Here is a 24,393-nt window from a genome sequence, read left to right as displayed (position 1 = left end):
TCATGGACAGCTATTATGAACCAATGTTTATAATTCTATTATTATTATTATGCACTTTAGAACCAACTAAAAATGTATACTATTAAAACAAACCCCCAAAAGATCTGACCACCCATGGAGGCAGTAAATATAGAACTAGCATAGATGATCAAACTGAAAAGTTATCTGAGCATATAGGACAAAAAGGGAGAGAAAGAAATTATAAAATAAAATTTGAAGCAAGGAAAAGACATGAATGGTATCTAATATTCAAATAATGCAGTTATAGAAGGAAAAAAAAGAATACAGTAGAAGCAATAATTTTACTGAGAAGAACACTAACATTTTCAGATCAAAAATCCTAGGCAGAACTGTTAAAAAGATAAACACACACCACAAACACACACACACACACACACACAGTGAAATTTCTGGATTCCAAAACCAAAGGGGAAATCATACAAGCTTACACAAAGAGTCAACAACAATAAAAACAAAGAGTAACATGAAACAGTATTATACTATACAGAAAAACATATAGTTAAAATAACTTTTAAAAACTAACTGCTAATGTGTAACACAATTAAGTAATATTTTTGACATAAGGTATACCCTAAGAAATTTAAAATGTCATCATTTAGAGAACAGATGAGTGGTTACCAGAGGAGAAGGGGGTGGGAGGAGGGCCAAAGGGGGAAAGGGACATGTACATATGGTGATGGATAAAAACTGGACTGTTGGCAGGGAACACAATGTAGTCTATACAGAAACAGAAACAGAGTGATGTGTACCTGAAATTTACACTATGTTGTAAGCCAATATGACCTCAACAAAAGAACTGTTTTTTTAAGAAGTCATCATTCAGAATCACATTCAATATTATCCCAACAAAATCAGGAATGCTGTAAATAAAAATAAGCTAAAAAGTTTTATCTTATTGAGAGTAGAGGGAAGGAGGGAAAGTTGATTATCAATTTTTGACTGTACCAGAAAAATACATGTTTGGATATATTTGTTTAAAATTAAAAGAGCAGAAATGAGAAAGAGATTTCTACATCATTACAGGCTGTAAAAAAGAAAGGGTAAGGGAAGTGACACAAGGAAAATCTGATCAATCCATGAAAACTGAGCAGGCTGGTTCAGATCCTGGGCACAGACATGGCACCGCTCGTCAGGCCATGCTGAGGCGGCGTCCCACATGCCACAACTAGAAGGACCCATAACTAAAATATACAACTATGTACTGGGGGGATTTGGGGAGAAAAAGCAGGGGGGAAAGAAAAGAAGATTGGCAACAGTTGTTAGCTCAGGTGCCAATCTTTAAAAAAAAAAAAAAAACTGAGTAGGGAAAACAAGACTAATAAACAGAAACTCAGATGACAATAAAAAAATTTATCAATTATCACCATATATGTAAATGATGAAATGCTACTAAAACAACAGCAAAGACACACAAGTTTGGATTAGATCCATTAGAAATACAAAGAGAATTTGATGAAATTATATTAAAAGTAGAGATATCACATCCCTCAGAATTTAAGAGATAAAGGAAAAAAACATGAAATATTCAAATCACACTGTGTTCATTTAATATACAAATAAAGAACTCTATAACTTTTTCTTTTAAGATTTTATTTTTATTTTTCCTTTTTCTCCCAAAGTCCCCCAGTACATAGTTGCGTATTTTTAGTTTTGGGTCTTTCTAGTTGTGACATGTGGGATGCCACCCCAGCAAGGCTCGACAAGCAATGCCATGTCTGCACCCAGGATTCAAACTGGCAAAACCCTGGGCTGCTGAAGCAGAGCTCTCGAACTCAACCACTAGGCCACGGGGCTGGCCCCAAACTCTACAACTTTCAAAGAATACTCATCCTTTTCACATGCTCCTTAAAACCTCATGTACATAAGAAAATCTTTTTCTGTGTGTGTGAGGAAGATTGGCCCTGAGCTAACATCTGTGCCAATCTTTCTCTATTTTGTATGTGGGACACTGCCACAGGCTGGCTTGATGAGCAGTGTGCAGGTCCATGCCCAGGATCCAAACCCACGAACCCTGGGCCACCAAGCAGAGCGCACAAACTTAACCACTACGCCCCCGGTGCTGGCCCCAAGAAAATCTGAATAAATTTCTAAAACTATTACAAATCATGTTCTCTAAACACAGTATATGGAAACTAAAAGTTAACAATTTTAAAAATGCAACATCTTGGAAAGTAAACCAAAAAAAAATCTTTTAAAGAGTGAACAAAAAATAAAATCAAATTCAAAACAAAACTGACGAAAATCCACAGCCCAAAATGTTTTTCATTAAACATGATTGGAAATTCACTAAACGTTGAATATAAGTATAAAAAGAATAATTACCATCAAAAAGAGTAGAAAGGTGGAATTACTAAAGAAAAAGAAAAATAAATTAGAAGACAAAACAAAAGTTATAAATGAAACAAAGAGCTGAATTTTGCAAAGACCAATAAAATAGATCAACATCTGGCAAACACCACTGAGAACAGAACAAAACTAACAGGAATGAGAAAGAGATCTATCTATATACGCACAGATTTAAGAGAAAACATCAGATCCATATACATATCTAAATGGAGAGAAAGCTAAATGAAATAAAATCCACATCTAAAAAACAATTTTAAAATTGACACTGGAAGTGGTAGAAAACCTAAAAAAAAGATAAAATGTGGAAAGTTCATCTAAAATGTGCTCTAGATAAAAGTCAGCCTGATATAGTCATATTCATCAACCTTTCAAAGTAGCAAGTACTTAGATTGAATGACAAAAAAATGCTTAAATATCCCCAATTTTGAATGGTTTAACCCAATCCTACATTAAACAATTCCAAAAACATAGGAAAACACAAAAAGCTTTCTAATAATTTTATGAGTTAATTTTACCTTGTTACCCACCTACACAAAAGCAAACCGTGTAACCAATCTCATTTAAGAATACAGATATTAAATTCCAGATTAAAATTTAGTATATTGAATTTGGAGGCATCACGACTACATGAGATTTTACCAGAATGCAATCCATCATAATGGGGGGGCTCAAGAGTCTCATGGCCCTGAGTTAAATCCCACCCTTCACACACACCAGCAGTGAAATGCTGCTTTAGCTCTTAGCTTCTCTAGTACTGTTTCCTCAACCACAATATGAAGGGAAAAAATAGTGCTCACCTAATAAGGCAGTTAGGAAGATGAAATGAAAAACAGTCTAAAAAACTCTCAGCACAATTCCTTAACATCGTACATAGTCAATATCCCATAAACGTTATCTATTACAATTGTTGCTCTTATTACAATTCCTTAACATAGCACATAGTAAATATCCCATAAATGCTATCTATTACAATTGTTGTTCTTATTGACACATAAAACACCACATCAGTTGTTGCAACAACAACAAAAGAAGACATTTGATAAAGAGTCAACATCTAAATCTGATTTCAAAATATTTTTAAAACTTAGGACTATAGGGAAATTTCCATATCATAACGAAACAATACATACAGACACTAACATCAATCCTAGGAGTATTCTGCAATCTTAGCTAAAGCAATAAAATAGTAAATGAAAAAATAAATCTGAATATTGACAAGGAAGAGGTCAGAATGATAATTATTCACAAATGATATGGACTGTATACACAGAAAAGTAAAGAAAACTCACAGAATATTTATCAGATCTGATGAGAATTCATTAAGGCAGCTGGATACAATGTTAGTATACAAATCAAAATGAGGTGAGAAAGGGAAGGAATAGGTGGGAATAAGCAGCTGGCTCCCCATCTCTCTGCCCAAACGAAGGCATATGCTGATAACAAGATAACCAACTATTTAGTACTAAGGAATATCAGTTGTATATAATGTTTACAGCAATTTACAAAATGTTAACTGTCCCTTGAAAGGCTCTACTTTATTTTTATAACTTTAGATGATAACCTAAATTAGAAAATACTGCATTATTTTAACTAAGAAATTTACTCTGAATCCAGTTTGTATTATTTTTCAAGTTTTGTTTTAAACTCTTAATTTGGTTAATCTGTGATTGGTTAATCCTGCCCACCTAACCCCTCCCTCCCCCCCCCCGTAATTAACTGAAAATTGTTGATCCATAAAATTCCTTCTGCTGCCATCCCCTACTATTTTTTTTTAAACTCCCTGTCTGGAATAAATGTATGCTTAGCTCCACCGAACACGCAGATCTAAAAAAGCTGCTAATGTCTAATCATACTAACTTTAAGGCTTTAAAAGAAGATTCAGAGGCATTTAGTGACTTGCCCAAGGTCACAGAAAGGTGATACAGATCCAACCATCTTTTCACTACACTGCCTAAATTCCAACAGTTGTCCGCAGTCTTGAGCTTTCACTGTTTCTCAATAATCCTAAATCTGAGATTCAGTTAGGGAACTAAAATAACTACTGCACTTCTCATTCTTCTTAGAAAACATTCACTCACTGCTTCACTCATCAAATATTTACTGAAACGTACTATGTTCAAGGAACCAGGGTGAAACAAAATAGGCAAAATACCTGCCCTTAGGAACTTTATATTTTATTCAACTCAGAAAGATACATTTAATGTAAATGGTATCCAGCTCACTTCACTCTATAAATTAATTTGGTCCCTGGGACGAAGCCATCTATTGCCTCCCTAAAGAATCCTCTTTGGGACCTGAATCTAGGTATCAAATTTCTGAGATCTAAAGATCCTACACTTAGGTAAATATCAAGCTCAAAGGCTGAAGACATGTTCAAGACCAAAATTCTGACAGGATTTAACTGCAGCTAATCTCCCCCCAACTCCACCTCACTTGTATCCTTTAAACAGAAAAGCAGCTCTCTGCAGTTTTACTACATGTCACAATGCCCGGCCATGGCCAAACTTCAGCCATCACGCAAAGAACACATCAGAGGAAAATACAGCCCCTCTCCTTACCAATATACTGTGACAAACTACCTTGCAGGTGAAAAGAGATCTATGAAAGTTCTGTGGCATGCTTTTTTTAAATAAAGGATTATTATATTATTTTATGAAAGAGTCATCCTTCTGGAAGGAAAAAAAAAGAATCTTGAAAATATAGGGAAGCGTTCCAATCCCCAGAACACAGCTATTCACATAAAACTAATGTTGTACACATACATACACACACACAATTATTTTGAGGAGAGCAGAAAATAGGCTCAATTTTGGTTATGCAATACGCACTAGTTACCTCATTTGACTGACAATTCATAAAGTTTCTAAGTGAAAACAGAGAGTTTCACTTTTGTTTCTTCTAAAGTTTGAAGTTTACTTCCTAGTTACTAGCTTAAGTCCACTTCCTAGTTACTAGCTTGGTGGATTTAAATCTACCGATTTATTTGAAGTAGATGGCTTAAAGTATTTATACCCATACAAATATTTTTTAAATAGTTCCAATGAGTAAAAATATAATACTATGTTAATACGGAAAGCAAACAAATATATTGTTTCTTTTTAAAAAACACATAAATACCTTGATGGAAGTATAAAAATACACGCATTATACTGCTCCAAAAATATTTCCCCCCTCGGGCTGGCCCCATGGGGTAGTGGTTAAGTTCGGGCTCCACTTCCTTCTGTGGCCAGGCGTTTGCAGGTTCCTATGTGGTCGGCGACCTAGCACCGGTGGTCAGGCACACTGTGGTGGCATCTCACATAACAGAGAAAGACTGGCACAGATGTTAGCTCAGCGACAATCTTCCTCAAGCAAAAGAAGGAAGACTGGCAACAGATGTTAGCTCGGGGCCAATCTTCCTCACCAAAAAAATTTCCCCATTACCAGTGAGACGATCTGACACACACACTGAAAACAGCAGCACAATGGTAATACTTTGGATTAACAACTACTGCCTTTGTGTAAGGAGGAGTTCATTAAACTAGGAAATTAAACTTGATGGCCAAGACCACTTTCAGTAATTTGATTCTCCATCCTACAATTTTATGCCTAAACTTCTGAAGCAGGCAGATCTGCATTATCTGATTCTATGTTAAAGAAGTACTCTAGTCAAAACCAATTTAAAAAACTCACAAACTTCTTTCCACTGTTCAAATTTAAGAGATGTGAAAAATATGAGCTACTTTTCCCACTTTGAAACAAATTGGCTGTGTTGAATAAATACTCAACACTGAAGAGAACTATAAACAAAAATGATACCAAATCTATTAAATATTGCTTAGTATACATATGACCACGAGATCCTGCTTTAAGTATTAACACTTTATCACATACTCAACATCAAAAACTAAAGTTTAAGGTATTCAAAGTAGAATAGAGGGGATTAGCAGATAAACTGTTCTAACTCCCAATATTAAATCCAAAATTATTTCCCTGTAAATAAACTGCAGCCTGCAATAATCTTCTAAATTTAACCAGTAACAGTTAACTAACACACAAGAGCTCCAAAATCAACTTTCCCAAAGTGCCTAAAATAACAATGCACTATCCTTGCTTTCCAAAATTCTTGAGCATCTTCAATTACCTCAAGTACTACCATAAAATTCTAAAAATAATCTGAAAGCAGAAATTTAGCAGGCTGTGAGTATATACACAGTCCATTTTAGGACAGCAGACCCTATTCGAAAACCAAGCACAGGTAGGAGATAACTATGCCAAAACTACAACAGGGTGGGGCGTTCGTTACTCACCCTGATAAACCAACACAGCTTCGGGAGCTGCTCACAATAAACTCCAGTTACCCGCCGTAACCCCAACACGACTAAAGCAATGTTATCCTTTAGCCCAAAATGCTTTTCACCCAAAAGACAAATAAGTCATAGCCAACTACTCTTCAGGATATGGTGCAAGCCATGATAGTGCACTTGACATCCTGAAAGCAAAATCCAGAACAAAATGAGCATTTCTCATTACTCACTATAAAAGATTTGAAGCTTCAAAAACAGATTTTTTTCTTTTAACTTAGGTGAATGACCATTTGAATGTGTGGCTGAGTCAAGAGCAAAGGGTAAACGATGGAACAAGGTCAAACTCAGGGGACAAAAGATTCCTGGAGTAAACATGGCCAGAAAGGTTTCCCTTCTTAAGGACAGTTTCTATACTCAAGGGGGAAAAACGGGAAAAAGAAACAGAAAGAGGAAAAGGAACCAACCAAACCCTCTACTTCCACAGAGAGTCACCTGGTAAACGGACCTGCCCCGCCAGGCAGGCAATTCGGTCCTGCTGGAGACCCTTTTGCAAAGAGCAGGCCCAGAAGGCTCCCACCTTCAAAACACAAACCGTGCTCATCAGGGATGACCAGTGGCTATTCTATTTTTTTAAAAAGGAAGGAGGAGGAGAAAGTTTAATTAAGCAGCCAGATAGAGGAGTGTAGGAATGTAAGGGTCGCTCCCAATAAAGACCCGGCACCGTCTGCTCCAGGAAAACAATCGGCCAGAAGGGAGCGGATGGAAGCCCGCTAAGTGCACCCCGCTTCCCACACGCAGCCCGCCCTGGGAACGACGCCCCAAAGGCGGCGGGGCGGGGGGCGCGGGGAGGAGGCCCTGGCGGCGGGGCCGGGGCCGGGTCGGGGGCCGGGCCAGGGGCCGCCTCACCTTCTGCGCCGCGCTCTGCTGCAGCACGTTCTGCTCCACGGTCATGGCCCCCGCGGCGCCGGCGGCCGGCTTCTCGCGCCTCCGCCGGCCCTGGCTGCCGCGCTCCGCCGAGCTCCAATGCGCGGCGCGGACGGCCGGGCAGGACAGCGCCCCCGCCAGCCAGGCGCGAAGACGATGGCGGCCGGCGTGCGCGGGCACCGCGGGCGGGCGGCGAGGCGCCGACAGCGAGGGCCACGGCGGCGGCCCCACGACTCCGCGCGGCCCGCCTCAGAGCGGCTCGCTGGCCGCGGCCCGGGCCATGAGCGGACGGACGGCGGACGCCGGCGGGGAGCGAGCAGGGCGGGCCGCGTCAGGCGCGCGCTCCTTCGCCGGCGGCTCGCGGGCCACTGCGGGGCAGGGAGAGGGGACGCAGGGAGCGGCCGGCCGGAATGGCGCTGTCCTCCTCCCACCGCGACTCCTCCTCCCTCCCCTCCCCCAACCGCCGGCTCCGCCCCCGCCGAGCCCCGCCCCGCCCCGCCGAGCCCCGCCGAGCCCCGCCCGCCGGCCGCCCTAACCCTACATTGTGACCCGCGGGGCGGGGAGGCGGGGCGGGGCCGCCTCGGAGCCCCGCCCCCCGCTCGCGGCTCCGCCCCCGCGCCGCGCGGGCCCGGCGCTCCAGCGGTGGGGCGAGGGCGCGCCCCGCGGGTCCGGCCTCGGAGCCGCCCCTGCGGCAGGTTGCGCGACGCCTGCGCTTGACTCGGCGAAGCTCCAACCCGAGGCTGGAGGGCAGCTTCTTCCCCGTGCCCAGGACTTGTGGGATCGCTGGCTTTCCGAACTCCTCCGCGACAAAATGTTTCCCTTCAGGCCCAGTAAGGTCCCCAGACCGCGCTGGGTCCGGAACGCCGGCTCGTCTCTGAGTCCTCTCCCCTCGCTTTTCTAGGAATTTCACAAGCCATCAACTTGCCTGACAGGAAAAGTCAAGTGTGATTTATGCAAAGGGCTGTCCGAAGTTCTTATGCTGAAACGTACTTTTTTCTTAACTAATTATTACATAAATGAATATTGACATTCTCCGTCTACTTCATTCATTCAAACATGTGCCAGTCACTGCTAGGCTCTGGGGAAATAAGATTTATTTCCCGGAGATTTAATACAAGTGAAATATGGTCTATACAACAGGCAACATTACAAAGTTTCACTGCCTAGATGGTACATAATTCTAATTCCCAGTTGCCAATTATCAGTTAACCACCCCGCATGGAATATTTGACTCTATATGGAATTATAGAGAAAACCTAACCTTAAGAAACCAATCTCTGGCCTCAAAAATATCTCGAGTTTCACAGCTAGTCCGGGGATAAGAGGTGAGGGTGCGGCTGTGGGAGGGGCGGAATAATCAGTGCACATTGTTACAAATACAATATCACATATGCTAATCCAGGTATATTTTTTAATCTGATGACAAGAAAAGCAAGCTAAGAAAATGATCATTGAAATATTGTCTGGCTTTATTTAATCTTCATGGATCATTGTAACTCAAGGCTTTGTAACAAATCTGTGCGCTTTACGGCCGTCTTTGCTGTGTACCCTAGATATCTTCAACCACCTTTTAAGACCTTTTTCATTTGATTTTAACAAATTGCAAATTTTATTTTATCGATACCTTATGCCTTTGCTAGAAGAATTTGTAAAGTTGTGAAATGGTTGGAAACCCAGAATTTTAGGAATAATGCAACACTCGTGATAGAATGCACAAATTTTTATGAGAGCACTGAGACCCAAAGAGGGCGACTTGTCAAAGGGAGCATACCAGAGTCCATTTTTTCTCATTTATAGCCCAAAGTTCTTTCCAACATATCGCTTCACGTTTCTCTGTATTTTAGGTTTAAAAAAAAGATCTATCCAGTTCATGACATTTGAATTTAAGAAAGTTAAATGTAACGTAAAAATCTAGTACTGTGGGTTTAAAAAAATATTGCCAGATACTAAAGTTTAGTTTCAAGAATTTGGCAATAAATGTTCCTCTGAGTTAAATTTTTTAGTTCCATGAAAAAAACTACTTATCAATGCTCGCTACATAATCATCAAATAAAGCTCTTTATCGCGTAGTCATACTTGCCCACATTGATATACCTTCCCAGCTTGCTTCTAATGATTTTCTACTTATTTTTATTTTTTAATCTTAACTGTTCTTTTGTAAAACTTCGAGGAGAAAACTTCAAGTTTCCTTGTAGGCAATATTTTTTAGAACGTGTACAATTGGAATGAATCGAGGATGGGAATTTAAGATAAAATTGTACATAAGACCCATTGCCAGATATCCTAATTGCCAGACAGCAATGTCAGTTTTGCTGCTCATGAGTCAGTCTTAATATGTATGGCTGTTGGAATTACTTATTCTCAGGACATTACTTAATAATTCCTAAACTGTTGCATTATTCTAGGTTGTTGACACTCAAGTAAACAGGTAAAGTGGTAGATTTCATATAAAATTAAAAATATAGTTCTTAACACCAACTCTATTTTTCTATTTTGTATCAAAGTGATGTTTCTAAGAATATTCAGTGTGTGCCTTGCATGTGAACCAAGGAAATTGGTATTCTTCTATCTTGACTATTCATTTCTTTTTATTTAGAAAGTTTTGAAAAATCCATTTCTGGACACCAAAAGTCTAACACATTGCCAAAGCACATTTGTGAGACATAAATAAGAGAGAAACATTCAATTCATAGTGTAGATTGGAACAATTTCCATGACAAAAGAGTGGTTTTTAAATCTACTTTGAGGAGGACCAGAATTATTTTCCTTCTTTATGTATATTGACATTCTGGGATAATTTTATTTCCACCAATAAGGGAACCATAAGCAATCATTCAAAGAGGAAGTTGCTGTGATGTCACCATTGTGATAGAGATGTCATTCAGTGACAAGGTGTTCATAGATTAGAACCTGTAAGAGAACTATCTGCCTAATACATGCACAGTACAATGCATATTGAATTAAATGGGCAGCCATGAAGGAGAGAAAACAAGTTTATTTATGCTTTTACAGTGCATGTCTAACTCTAGCTTTTCATTCCAACTGGAACAGCTTTGTGGTCCTGGCAGCCATATTGTTTTATATGATAAAGGATATTATCATTAGCATCTCCAGTCATCAGTGGTGCCTCACACACTGAGTCTCCAGATGTCGCTTCTTTGGTCAGTTGATTAGCTTACTAGCGCAGGCTAGGTGGTGTTGACAACAGAAATGTAATTTCTCACGGGTCTGGAGGCTGGAAGTCAAAGATCAAGGTACCAGCAGGGTTGTTTTCTCCCATGTCCTCTCTCCTAGGCTTGCAGATGCCACCCTCTTGCTGCCGCTTCATAGATGTTTGACTGTCTGTACACACTGGCCTGGGGTCTCTTCTTCTTACGAGGACACCAGGCAGATTGCATTAGTGCCCACTCTAACAGATTCATTTTAACTTACCTTTTTAAAGACCTTCTCTCCAAATACGGTTCTATCCTGAGGTTCTAGTCATTGAGATTTCAACATATGAATTTTGAGGGGAAACAATTCAGCCCATGACAGTGATGTTCAGTGTGCTTTACTTAATCCTCCACTTCATACCTAAATGCCATCAACTGTCTTTTTTCCTGCCCCATCCTATAACCTCTTAGGTTCGTAAGAGATGCATTAACGTGTTAAGGGATAGTATCTCCACATTTTCTGCTAATATTGACACTTTCAATTGGAATAGTTTGGGGGAAAGAGTTCTGTGAATTGAAAAAGGAATCTAGTCTAATGTGAACTATTTCTTTATAAGGCTTTCTTTGAAAGCAAGGGCTACATAGAGAAAAAGCTACACTTTGTCAACCAAGAGCGCAAAAGAAGAGATTTCTTGCATGGATCGTTTGCTCCCCTCGCCTTGAACATGCCCAAAGGCATACTCTGACACTGAAAATGGTTTAAAGTCCCCAGACCCTTCCTCATTTCTTACCTTTCTTCCCCGTCTATAGTGGTAAGCACATGTTTCCCTGAAATTACCCTAAGACATACATGGACAGAGAAACCCACACATCAGAAACTGGCTATCCCTGCATGTCCCATGCTCTCAGACCAGCTGGCTTCAGAATGGATTTGGCCAATGAGAGGCATAGGTTGGGGATTGGGGGATTAGACAAAGGGAGATGCCAGGCTATTTGCTTTCTCCTTCTCCTCCTCCCCTTGGGTGGCATCTCCTTGGGCTATACAGATGGTCCCTGACTTACAGTGGTTTGATTTACCATCTTTTAGAAGAAGATTTTATTTTACTTTTTCCTTTTTCTCCCCAAAGGCCCCCAGTACATGGTTGTATATTCTTAGTTGCAGGTCCCTCTAATGTGGGATGTCGCCTCAGCGTGGCCTGATGAGCGGTGCCATATCTGTGCCCCGGATTCGAACCGGCGAAACCCTGGGCCGCTGCAGCAGAGCACGCACAGCTTAACCACTCGGCCACAGGGCAGATCCCTGATTTACCATTTTTTGACTTCATGATCATGTGAAAGTGATATGCATTCAGTAGAAATCGTACTTCAAATTTTGAATTTTGATCTTTTCCCAAGCTGGCGATTTGCCGTATGATACTCTCTCATGATGCTGGGCAGTGGCAGCGAGCCACAGCTCCCAGGCAGCCCCGCGATCACGAGAGTGAACAACCAATCCACTTGCAACCATCCTGCACCCAGACAACCATTCTATTTTTCACTTTCAGTACAATATTCAATAAATTACAGGAGATATTCAACACTTCATTATAAAATAGGCTTTGTGTTAGATGGCTTTGCCCAACCGTAGGCTAATGTAAGTGTGCTGAGCATGTTTAAGCTAGGCTAGACTAAACTATGATGTTCAGTAGGTTAGGTGTATTTCGACTTATGATATTTTGAACTTAACGATGGGTTTATTGGGATGTAATCCCATTGTGAATCGAGGAAGATCCATATGTATCTCTTTGGTGGTTCCAGCTCTCACCAGACTGGCCTATGCTGGTTCAGGGTCCTCTCAGTGAGGTAATTCCCTGAGCTCTGGAAATCTTGCCTCCTTCCATCGCCCCTCCAAGTTAAGAGTCATAACAATTTCTTGCTATTGCTAAACCCTAGTTTAACTCACTGCCCCTTTTGACGTCTTCCATTACCTATAAAACCAATTCTTCGGTATCCTTTGATTTAAATATTTACAGAGTATTCTATTTTTCTGACATGAGCATTATTGACTTATGCTCTCTGGGTCAGTTCTGTCATCTATAAAATGAGAATAATAATATAGGGTTATTTTGATGATTAAATGATTAAGTACATGTAAGATATTTAGAACTCTGTAAGACACAAAGTAAGTATGTAATAAATGTGAGCAAGTTCATGCTATTATTATTATTAGGGCTTCCTTTTGACCTATAAATTGAGAAATTAAAACCATTAAATGAGCATGAAGAAGAGTTAGGTTGGACTGAATATTCTGAGTCCAGGAAAACAAGGCAAGAAGCTGAGTTAAGTGAGGTCAGTTTGCAAAATCTGCCAATCTAAGAAGGGGCCGTCCCACTGACATTTCTGTGATAGTTTCGTATATCAAATCATGTACAAAAGAACTTGTTTAGTTATTCCTAGGCTTTATTGCTAGCTTCAGACCCTTGGTGATTATTGGTGTTCTCTCTTGGATAGTAGAAAAGATGCAAAGTTCAGAAGTAAATGTCTTTAAATTTAAAAAGTACATACTAGAGATATGGCAAGACTGAAATTGATTTTTTGATAAATGAAGCTATTAGCAAGTAGAAATAAACCAAAAATGCAAATATTAGGCAGAAATGCTATTCATTTTGGATTCTGCATAGAATCCAAATGTTTATACTGAATGGTTGCTTAGTAAGTGTAATTAAAATTAATTTATAAACAAAAATAAAAACAAATTTTAAAAACCTCCTTTCCTACTTTCTAGGCTTTCAGAAAATGTTTTTAGTATATTCAGTATATCTACTATCACCTTATAAAATTAAATATACAGTAATCGACTATTGTCTCAGCATATTAGTTTGGACTGTTTCTCATTGAGAACAATACAGGGAATTTTTTTATGTGAAGATTATTAAACGATTCTGTTCAAATCTACCACAGCTTTAAGTTTGGGCTATCGTGTTATACACCCATAACTGTATGGGAGTACTGACTGGGAATAAATCCTGTATAAGTGAAAATAGGATAGCCTATTTTAAAATTATATCCTACTGGTTTCAATTTCAGAACCTTCCCTCTAAGACTGGCCTTATGTCAGGTGAGTTGGGATGGCTCTTGTAGGCCTTCTATTTTGAGAGGTGTACGGGAAACAGTCTGCGATACATCAGAGCCAGCCACTATTTCGTGTACACTTACTATGTCCCAGGACCTGTGCCAAGCACTCTACACTTCAAGAAATTTGATCTTTACCGCAACCCCATGAAGCTGGAGTTATTATACTCTTTTCACAGAGGAAGAAGCTATGGCTTATTGTTTAAGTAATTACCCAAGGACACACAAGCCAAACATATTAAACCCGTTTGAACCCAGAAAGGAAGTCTGTCTGACTTCAAAGCTTCTGAATTTAAACCCCCTGCACTGTAGACCACCCATTTTCTAAGTGTGATTGATGGATTTCTAGGGGTCCTCAAAACTCTTTCAGGGGGTTGGCAAGATGCTCCCTTTTCTGTCTATATGTCTATGTAAGACTAAAGTTTCCTTGTATACTTCAACCCAAACAATGTATGATAACAGATAGAATACAGAAGATTAGAGAATTCCATCGTCTTCTGTCAAACCAAATATTAGAGATTTGCAAAAATGTAAAACAATGTCATTCTTCTCCCTAATCTTTTCTGTTTTGGGAAGTATGGTTATTTTTCATAAAAGTAATATTTATGTTAAAACATAATGGGTTTCTTATTTTTAAGTGAAATAATAAACATTTTTGAAATTTCTCCATTTTAACTTTGTATACAAAAAAGAGTAATAGATGTAACCTACAGACATAAAATCTCATGGGGGTCCTCAATAATTTTTAAGAGTATAAAGCAGTCCTAGGACCAAAAATGTTGAGACCCACTGCTGTAGACTTCCATTGTCATCAGGCATTTTGCAAGAACCAGAAATAAAACTGATCTGACAGCTCTTTATGTTTCTCAGGTGTCATGCATCACTATTGTGATCCTTCTAGAAAGTGAGGTAGAAATACAGTAAACTGAATCAGAATTTCTTCCTTATCCAAGTACCATTTAAAAGCTAGTTTAGCTCTAGGTTTAGAAATTATCATGTAGAAAAGTAGAACCCTAAAACTGTGTGGATGAAAATGTGTGAAACCACGTTCTTTGTTGTTGAAAGATGAATTATTTGAAAGTACTCTGAAAACGGTTAAAGGCAATTCAAATGTATGATATTGTTATAATTTATTATAATATTTTTGTAATTATGAAATTATGGGAGTAAGGAATTGGCTTTGAGAGATAACCTTAGTGCTAGTTAATAAATATAGCTTTATTGTGCTAATATAATTTATAGCTATATTATATATGTGTTATACCTAACATAATAAATACAATAACTTTATATTTATTTAAATGCTTTGCCATATATAAATCACTTTAATATACAGAGTGTCTCATTTGAATCTCACTAACTATGCTATGAGACAAGGCAGGACATACTCTATATCCGTTCTACAAATGTGGCAACCTAGTCTCAGAGTAGTTGAATGACTTGCCAACAGTACACAGCAAATATATGATTGTTTTAAAACTTGTAGCTAGCATAATACCTCAGCAAATATTTATCGAATAAAAAAATTAAGAAGTCAGGTCTTCTGACTCCTAGTTCAGTGTCTTAGCTCTGGCATATGCTGATTTAAAAGGGTAATGGATTTTGCAACATGCCTCATTTGCCAAGAGTATTCAAAATGAATTCAAAAAGGCACACGGTGGTATTCAGTTAGCTCTCACTTATGCAGATCTTTGTCAGGAGAGCAGTAACAGATGAAGATGATATGCATTCTTATATCAAAGGCTTATATTCAATCCTCAAATTTATGTTTTTCCATCTTCAAAGAGTAAGTGATGTAATGCTAACTCTTTTTCATCTGGCGTGTTAGGATTAACTTCCGAAAAACAGAAACACACACACGCACACATGAGTTTCACTGGAACTTTAAAAGTATGATAATTTTACCAAATAAATGGAATTTAGCATACATCTTGTTTATGACAAGTCCACTGAAAACAAACCAACGATCCCACCTTATTGGCTCTTTCAAATTTCAGTACCATGGACAAAGTCGGAAATAAAACAAATGATCTCTACCCCCTGGAAGCATACAGCCTGGTGGGGAGTCAGCTATAGAAACAATGTCCTAGCGTACAAGAAAATGAGGAAACCAGGAATAGGGTGTCTCTAACCCTGCCTAAAGAAGACATTTTTGCTCTGACAGTTCGCAATCTGGTATGAGAATCAGGAATATCAACAACAGAATAGGAGCTGTTAATAAGCAAATTTATTTGCGAATTACTGGAAGTCAGAGGGAGAAATGGACTCAGTCTGAGAAAATGAAACAAGATTTCACAGAGAATGTGGCATTTTGGAGAAAGAACGAAGTAGAAGTAATTGACAGCATAGGCCTCAGGTCCCAGCCTACTGAATGAAGGCACTAAAAACGACCTTATCTTTCCCTTTGCATCGTAGAAAGTTGAAGTAAAACATCACGAACCTATTGTGTTTGTTTTGAACCAATTATCTGCATGTGATGAGTAGGAAGTCCCATAGGCAGAGTCTCTATAACAGTGAGACTAGCGAGTAGGAGAGATTGGTGGGGAAAAACACCCTTGAGAATGGCAATCACACTTCTTGAACATTGCAGAATCTTCATTCCACTTAAATGGAATTATCCACAGCTGTGCGTATAAATGGCAACTTCTGGGAAGATGAGACGTCTCCAGAACTATTTTGTGTTATCTCCTTCTTTGTGTAACTATTGCCAAGTACGGCCGTACACTTGGCCATTAAATAATCTTACTTGCATGTTCTAGATTTCTCTGCCCTTATTTCAAGTCTTTCTTGAAACTCATATCCGCTGCATATTTTCTTTCAATAATGTTGTCAAACAAAGCCAATTTCTAGAAAAAAACACTTTGTACTGTATGTATTAGGGGTTGTATTCTTGGGTGGGTGCAGCCCACTATCTGAACCCTATGTTTGGGCAGTTGGCCCTTGTGTCTTGGTGAAAGGTAGGGCCACATCTACTGCCCCCAAAACCAAAAATTCCAGATACTTGCTTTCTCAGAGCCATAGAATGAACTCTGCCAATCAGATGCTTCCCCAGGCCCACTGAATCTTTAACTAATGAGGCAAAGAAAGAAATGATTTAGAATTTTTTCTGATGGTAGGAGTGGTGAGGGGGTAGAAGGGTGATGGTGGTGAGGGCTTCATGAGTGGTGCCCAGTGTCAAGGCAAGGATGTAGCAACACACTGCACTGGTTGCTTAAAGATCATCTCTTTAGCTGAAGTTCTAACCTCTGCCTTCCCCAGGTTCCTACCCATTTTCTGAGCCAAATTGTCTATCCTTCTTTTTGTTCTGTCAGCTGCCAGGTAGGTTTCCAACACACTTCTTTCTTAAAGGCAGAATTGATTTCTGTCACTTATAACAATAAACCCTGACTGGCCCAGTTTTTCCTAAGTAACAGAATGTATAATGTAATTGTATCTTGTAGTACTTCTAATTGGACAGTTTCTATGGGAAATGCATTTTGAGAATGTCTTAACAATTGTTAAGTGACAGGTGATGGCATTCCCAAAAAAGGATGTCTTTATAATTGAATATGAAGAAAGAAACATTAATTTGAGTAGCTCACGTGGACTCCCAATCCCAAGGGGATAAACTTTCACTAAACTTTGCAATGCTAATGATTGCTAATGATAACCAAAACAAGGCTGGTTAACAGGACACAACTTATTCTCCAGTTAGGAACAGTCAAAGGAAGGAATAAAAGTAGGAGATGGGAAGAGCAGTTTCTTAGCAGAAGGATTGAGCATAAAAAGAATCAGAGTACTCCAAAAAGGAATTCATCCATTAATTTATTCATTCAAAGAACGTTCAAGGAAGGTTTATATGCTAAATAAAGGTAGACAAAAAGAGAATCAAAGAGGAGTTCACCACTCAAGCAGTATATGAGCCTAATACAGACATATAAAAACTTAATATAATGATGCAAAGCTATCAGAGTTACTTAGAATATTCCATAGGCTTGTGTATTAGTTTTCTATGCTGCATAATAAATTACCACAAACTCAGTGGCTTAAAATAACTCACTTTTATTGTCTCACATTTTCCATGAGTGAGGCATCTGGGTCCAGCTTACCTGGGCCCTCTGCTCAGGGTCTCATACAATGTAATCAAGGTGTCTCTGGAACTTGGGTCTCATCTGGGCTCAGTCTCCTCTTCCAAGCTTACATGGCTGTTGGCAGAAAACATTTCCTTGCAGCTTTAGAAGTCATAGCAGTTTTCTTCTTCAAGGCCAGCAGGAAAGAGAAAGTCTCTAACCCTCTTTAACAGGGTTCACGTGATTAAGTCAGCCCCGCTGGGATAATCTCCCTTTTGATTGGCTTAAAGTCAACTGATTAGAGACTTTAACTTTATCTGCAAAATCCCTTCACCTTTTCCATATAGCATAATCTCAGGAGTGTTATCCCAAAACATTAACCATATTCTATGGTTAGAAGCAAGCTCCATATACCACCCACACTCAAGGGGAAGGAATATACAAGAGTGTGGGTCATTGGGAGCCATCTCAGAATTCTGCCTACCAAAGCTCAGCAGTGTCTTCAGTCACAAATGTATGATGCAGAGGGAAAGTTGAGTGAGTGACAAGCCAGAGAGAAAAGTCACTCAAACCATCAGCCTTGCCCTTGCACTGGAGTAGAGGCCTTTTTTTTTACCTACAAGAGTTAAGTCTTAAACCAGTTGCCCAAGAAAAGATCAGAGACATTTTCAATTCCACTCAACGAAGCTTTGTGCTATACATTCTAGTCCAGGGAATCACAGGAGAATATAAGAAGTTTCCATTTCTAGTGGGCTTATAGCCTATCTCTTATAGGAAGATAGACCAGGACATACCTTCTACCCAACTTGAATTGGCAAATATTCAGATTAGCAGTGATTCAACAGCACTTCATCTTCTTTAGAGCTAATGTATTTATCCCGTTTTCCCAAGCCTCTACATTTCCCCATATCAATGTGCATGTTCCTTTCCAGAGACAGCTTCTTCTTGTAATTTAGAGAAAAGATTTAGCCTAACCTCAATTTAATGAATATTAACGAGCTTCCAAATGTATGAGATGAGGAATGGAATGAGCAGCTAATACCCTTATGCAGTTCCCATTCTCATTTCAATGATATGACTAGACAACATCTGGCTAATACCAGAAGGGCATGGGAGAGTTCTGGTTCCCTTAATGAGAGCTAAAGATGTAAGACTTACCTTTCATTGCCTAAATGATGTGCTTTTTGCTATGATGTTTTAAACTGTACATTCAGAACAATTTGAGAAATGCTTAGTTGACTGTTTCCATTTTGCTTTGATGTGAGACAATGAGGGCGGCCACTGCCTCCATCCTCTTCCTGAAGATACCAACGGCTGCTTCTTTTCACGTGGGTGGAATATGCTGTTATGGGATGGCTGAGCCCTTGAAGCTTCTTTCTGGGCATCCTGGACCATCTCCCTACCCTCTAAAGGGGTTAACCAATAGAACAAGAAGACAAGATTCAGGGTTCATGACAATATTGGATCCTGGGAAATTTTGAAGGACACCCCCAAAGTTCTGATCAGGGATCTGAGGTTGCCTGGAGGCTGGAGGGGAGCTGACTTGCAGCACTGTGTGCAAAAGAAGAAATGGTGGGATACCAGATTTTCATGGATGCCCTATATAACCTCAACAAGTGGCAACATACTGATAGAAGGGAAGGCAGAGAACCATTAGACTGCCGCACATCTATCATCCTGTAATGTAATGTGACTTCTCTGGTATCCAGTAACCACATGTCCTCAAGGCCTCCCGGATTAGCTTTGACTTCACTATTTGCCCTTGCAGGTATCTAGGGTTCAATTAACTCATTATTATGGCCTTCAAAAAGCAGGAGATAGTAGGAATATCACATTGTTGGCACTTACTTACATTTGGCCCTGCAAAATCAAAAATTGTAATCCTGTTATGTTGAAATCTATTTCCCAAAACACTTCCTGGTTATAAAGTAAGGTAATAGGAAAATGGCAGTTATGTACCTGCACTACCCTTGTCAACAGGAAACATAAGATTCCCCCCGACCATGTGCTTCCCTAGTTGGGAGGATAAAAGTTATATTCTCATGTAATCTCCTAAGAGAAGGCGGTAAGTGCCAAATGGCAGTGATAACTTACACAAATTCTGATACCTCAGCCAGACCCCAGAGATCCTGATTGAGTAGGGTGGTGTCCCCAACATCTGTGTAGGTTTTTTAGTAGATAATACATGCATATAGAGCCAAATTTTACATTTCAGAAGACTTCACAGATGAAAATATTTATTTCATTCACTCCCCTTGTTTTCCTCTGTGGAGGCTACTGTTCTTACAATTTCTTTTCTATTCTTTGTGCATATACAAGCATATAGAAACCAGAGAGAAAAGATAGCATCACATATACTCTATTCTTTACCTTGCTTTTTTTCATTTAATAATACATATTGGAGATTATTTCATGTCCTTAAAAACATGTACTCTCAAAGCATTTTAACAGATTGAAGACACTGGTAACAATCTTCAATGTGCATTAGGCTCTTCCAATAGTCTATGGGGGCAGGTCTGTGCTCGAATCACCCTGATTTCAAAAGATCCCATCTAATCCACATTCTTTTTATCTTTACTACTAACCCAAATTTACCTACTGTTCAAAGTTGGCAATTTTTTTTGGTCATTTAGTATATAGACTTCTTCTACTTCTCCTTTTTTTTCGGGGGCGGGGGGGGGGGGGAAGATTGGCCCTGAGCTAATGTCTGTGCCCATCTTCCTCTATTTTATGTGGGACGCCTGCCACAGCATGGCTTGATAAACAGTGCATATGTCCACACCTGGGATCCAAACTGGTGAACCCGGGGCTGCCAAAGCAGAACATGTGAACTTAACCGCTGTACCACCAGGCTGGCCCCAATATACAGACTTCTAATTGGACTGGCTTATCCAACCGGCACTTTTGTCTTAAAGGATCTTGGAAATAAATATCCCTCATAAAATTCTAGCCTTCTTATTACTTCCACATAAACTTCTAGCCTTCTCATTACTTCCACTTTTGATATTTGTCAAGCAGACAGCAGAATTGCAAAGGGTTTTGTTTGAAAATATTTATACTCTAAAGACTCTAAAGTATGTGCTTAAGGGCAAGATATTAATCTGTTATCCAAGATAAGCAAAAGAAAAATAACAGTAGATTTGTATGCCAATAGCTAAGAATGTGGATTTGAAAAGGACTTTACTTTCCTCTGAAAATTTTTATTTTGTTGAAAGCATATAGCTAAACAAAAGTTTAAGAAGAGTCCTTTTAATCTTCCAGCTAGTTTTATTGCCTGTTCAACTTGGACCAAAATTAATCCGGAAATTACTTTACATTAAATAGACAGAAAATGATTAGACATGCACACACACAAATACACATCAAAAAGCCTTATATCTGAGACTCCCTAACTTTCTGTTAGAAACGTGGAAACAGTAAACTAGTTTCCATCTTACTTTAGTTAGAATTTACCCAGCACAAGTACTTTGCCGTTTAAATATTTATTAATGTGTTTAAATATTAAATAGAAAACCTCTCTGATGCTAGACATGCACTAAAACAAATTGGAATTGGTTTCAGAGTTTCAATATCAATATTCTTTTTGGGAACAACTTAGAAAAAGAAAACTTAATGACAAAAAATTGCACTCAGGGAGGTCCTCAAAGCCAGAAATAAGATACGTATCCTGTATATTGATACCTAAAAATTAGAGAATTTTACATATTCTTGTTCCCCAACTCAACTAAATAAAAAATAGTACAATTCCCCATTATCAGACTAAGTGGTGTGAAATGTAAGTAAATGTACATACTTGCGAATTATCTTCTCTTTTGGGGGGGGGTGAAAAGATTTTTCAAATTTTTGTGTTTTGTTTTGATATTTTGGTCTTTCTTGAACATAGAGTTGACGTTTGAAAGTGTATGTTATGCCTGTAGTTTGTGATGCAAACAATATTTACTGAATTTACAAAGTTAAGTAGTTACCTTTCACATTTTGGATAAAATAGCATACTAATAGTTGCTCGTTTTTTCACATTTGATTTTCTTAATTTACTAATTCTACTCTTAAGGTGATAAACAGAGTTTTTTCTCTTTCCTTTATATCTAGATGAATATCCAGCCAGTGCCCAAATTTAATCATAAATATGAGTCATAGGATGAACGTGAACAAATCACTGGGCTAAAATAGATTTTTCCTATTTCAGTGCAATTCAAAAAGAACTTTAACAATCTCAAAGTTTTAATTCAAGTCTATACTAATTCCAGGGTACAGGTGGTCTGGTCTACACTAATTTATTGCTCTAACTCAGACTGTCTCATTTAAAAAAGATAGTGATATTTTTTCACAATATTCTTGTGCTGTCAGGCATTCCATTTTGTTGACATACATTCAAACACAAGTATATGTCTTATTCTTTAGAATGGGAATTAATTTATAAATCTTCCTTGTTGCTTATCAATTTTTCCAGGCATCTTAACCATATTTTTTAAGTTTAAATTGATTTTTGTAACATGGAGGAAATATTGCCCTTCTGTTTGACACTACATTAGAAATAATGAGTAATGACACATCTAGAAGACAAGAAGACAATTACCAACTGAGTATGAAGGGCTTTATATATATACACCAATATTGCAGACACGCTGAAAGTGGGGAGATAAGCTAATTTTCTTAATAAGCAGACACCATAGCTGGGGATGTATGGAATTATTCTTAATTAAGAACAATTATATTTGTCAACAGAATGGAGAATTTTAGGAAATTTTTTAAAAAAACTCATACTCACTCACAGGTTTTTTTTTGAGATTTTAGAGAGCCATCTTAGACTTTATGAAATAGTTGAAAAATCACAGCTTTATCCTGTAACACACTGTTGATACTAGTTCTGACTAAACTATTCATGTTGTATGCTTACTCAAGGCACTCTAAACATAGAATACAAGAGCAGAGGAAAAAAACTCATGATGTATTAAGTCTTCTCAAGCAGAATTACACCTTCATGAGGACTGTATGGATACAATATTTTTCTTTCATCAAAGTGTATTGTCTTTTAAGTTTGGAAATGACCATTCAAATGAATATCCATTCAAAGATTCAAAGGATATTTACATTAGTCAGGCACTGGATGAGGTTCAAGAGTAAATAAGGAAAACAGTCCTTGCTGTCAAAAAGCTTATTGCCTACTAGAGATAAAACACAGGTAAATACAGGTGATATAGGTGCAATGATATGACTATGTTCAGGGTAACAAAGATAGATATGGCCACATCTGGTGGAGAAGATCAATGCAATGAACTGAATGTTTGTGTCCTCCAACAAAATTCATGTGTTGAAATCTTATCCCACATGTAATGGTATTAGGAGGTGGGGGCCTTTGGGAAGTGATTAGATCATGAGGACTCCGCCCTCATGAATAAACTAATCCTCATCAATGAATTAGTGCCCTTTTAAAAAGAACTTCAGAGAGCAATCTTGCCCTCTTTCCACCATAAGATAGAAGGAGAAGCCAGCAGTCTGCTATCTGGAAGAGGGCCCTCATCAAAACCTGACCACACTGTCACCCTGATCTAGGACTTCCAGCCTCTAGAACTGTGAGCACATAAATTTCTGTTGATTATGCCACCCACTCTATGGTGCTTTGATACAACAGATAGAACTTTACTGACTGAGATAGTCGGTATAGTCTTTATAGCAGCAGTAGCACAAATTATGTCTCAAATGGATGTAAGTGCTTCCATGGTAAATGGACAGAACAGCACAAGCAAAGACACAGAAGCTTGAAGAATCATCTGCCTTCCAGGAACCTCAAGACTGCTAGTTGGCAGCATAAGGGGCTGGTGGGGTAAGAAGAGTACAGGAGGGTTTAAAGCAGTGAAGGCTGGCAGAGGCCAGATAAGGTAGAATCTTGCACCATGCAAAGAAGGTTGAGCTTGTAAGATTTTATGTTGTGTACTACTTGTTTTTGATATCTTTATTTTATTTTATTATTTTTTTTGAGGAAGATTAGCCCTGAGCTAACATCTGCCACCAATCTTCCTATTTTTTGCTGAGGAAGACTGGCCCTGAGCTAACATCGGTGCCCAGCTCCCTCTACTTTATATATGCCTGCCACAGCATGGCTTGACAAGCAGTGCATAGGTCCGAGCCAAGGATCTGAACAGGCGAACCCCAGGCCACTGAAGCAGAACATGTGAACTTACCCACTGCACCACTGGGCCAGCCCCTTTCAATATCTTTAAAACTACTAGAATTGGAGCTCCTTTTCCTAAGGAATATCATGTGGAAACCCAATGTATAAAAATATATATAAATGAAGCCTCTCTGATTGAAGTGAGTATGGGGTGCCCAAAGTCACTGTAGTGATACCGAAGCCTGTACATATTCAATAAGATTACCTTTTGACTTTATTATGAAAAGAAATTAATCTTGTCAATTTGCTGTTTTCCTGTTTAACCTGAGGGGTGACTCAAGGGTCATAAGGATTTATGAGCTTGTTTTGTAGAAGAAAGAATGACATCAAGG

The 24,393-nt window shown here is 38.9% G+C and overlaps 1 protein-coding gene across 2 annotated transcripts in view; it reads right to left on the bottom strand.

Annotated features, from left to right (window-relative positions):
* Positions 1 to 7,976, bottom strand: part of USP25 (ubiquitin specific peptidase 25) — a 98,352-nt gene extending 90,376 nt beyond the window's left edge. For both annotated transcript variants that reach the window (XM_070597794.1, XM_070597795.1), the window contains exon 1: positions 7,560 to 7,976. The gene's annotated coding sequence lies outside the window, so the exon portion shown is untranslated. The remainder of the gene's footprint in view (positions 1 to 7,559) is intronic.
* Between the last annotated feature and the right edge of the window lie 16,417 nt (positions 7,977 to 24,393).

Source organism: Equus przewalskii, chromosome 27, assembly GCF_037783145.1.
Source record: "Equus przewalskii isolate Varuska chromosome 27, EquPr2, whole genome shotgun sequence".
Lineage (NCBI taxonomy): Eukaryota > Metazoa > Chordata > Mammalia > Perissodactyla > Equidae > Equus > Equus przewalskii.
The sequence above is the reverse complement of the archived record's forward strand: the minus strand, read 5'-3'. Positions and strand labels throughout refer to the sequence as shown.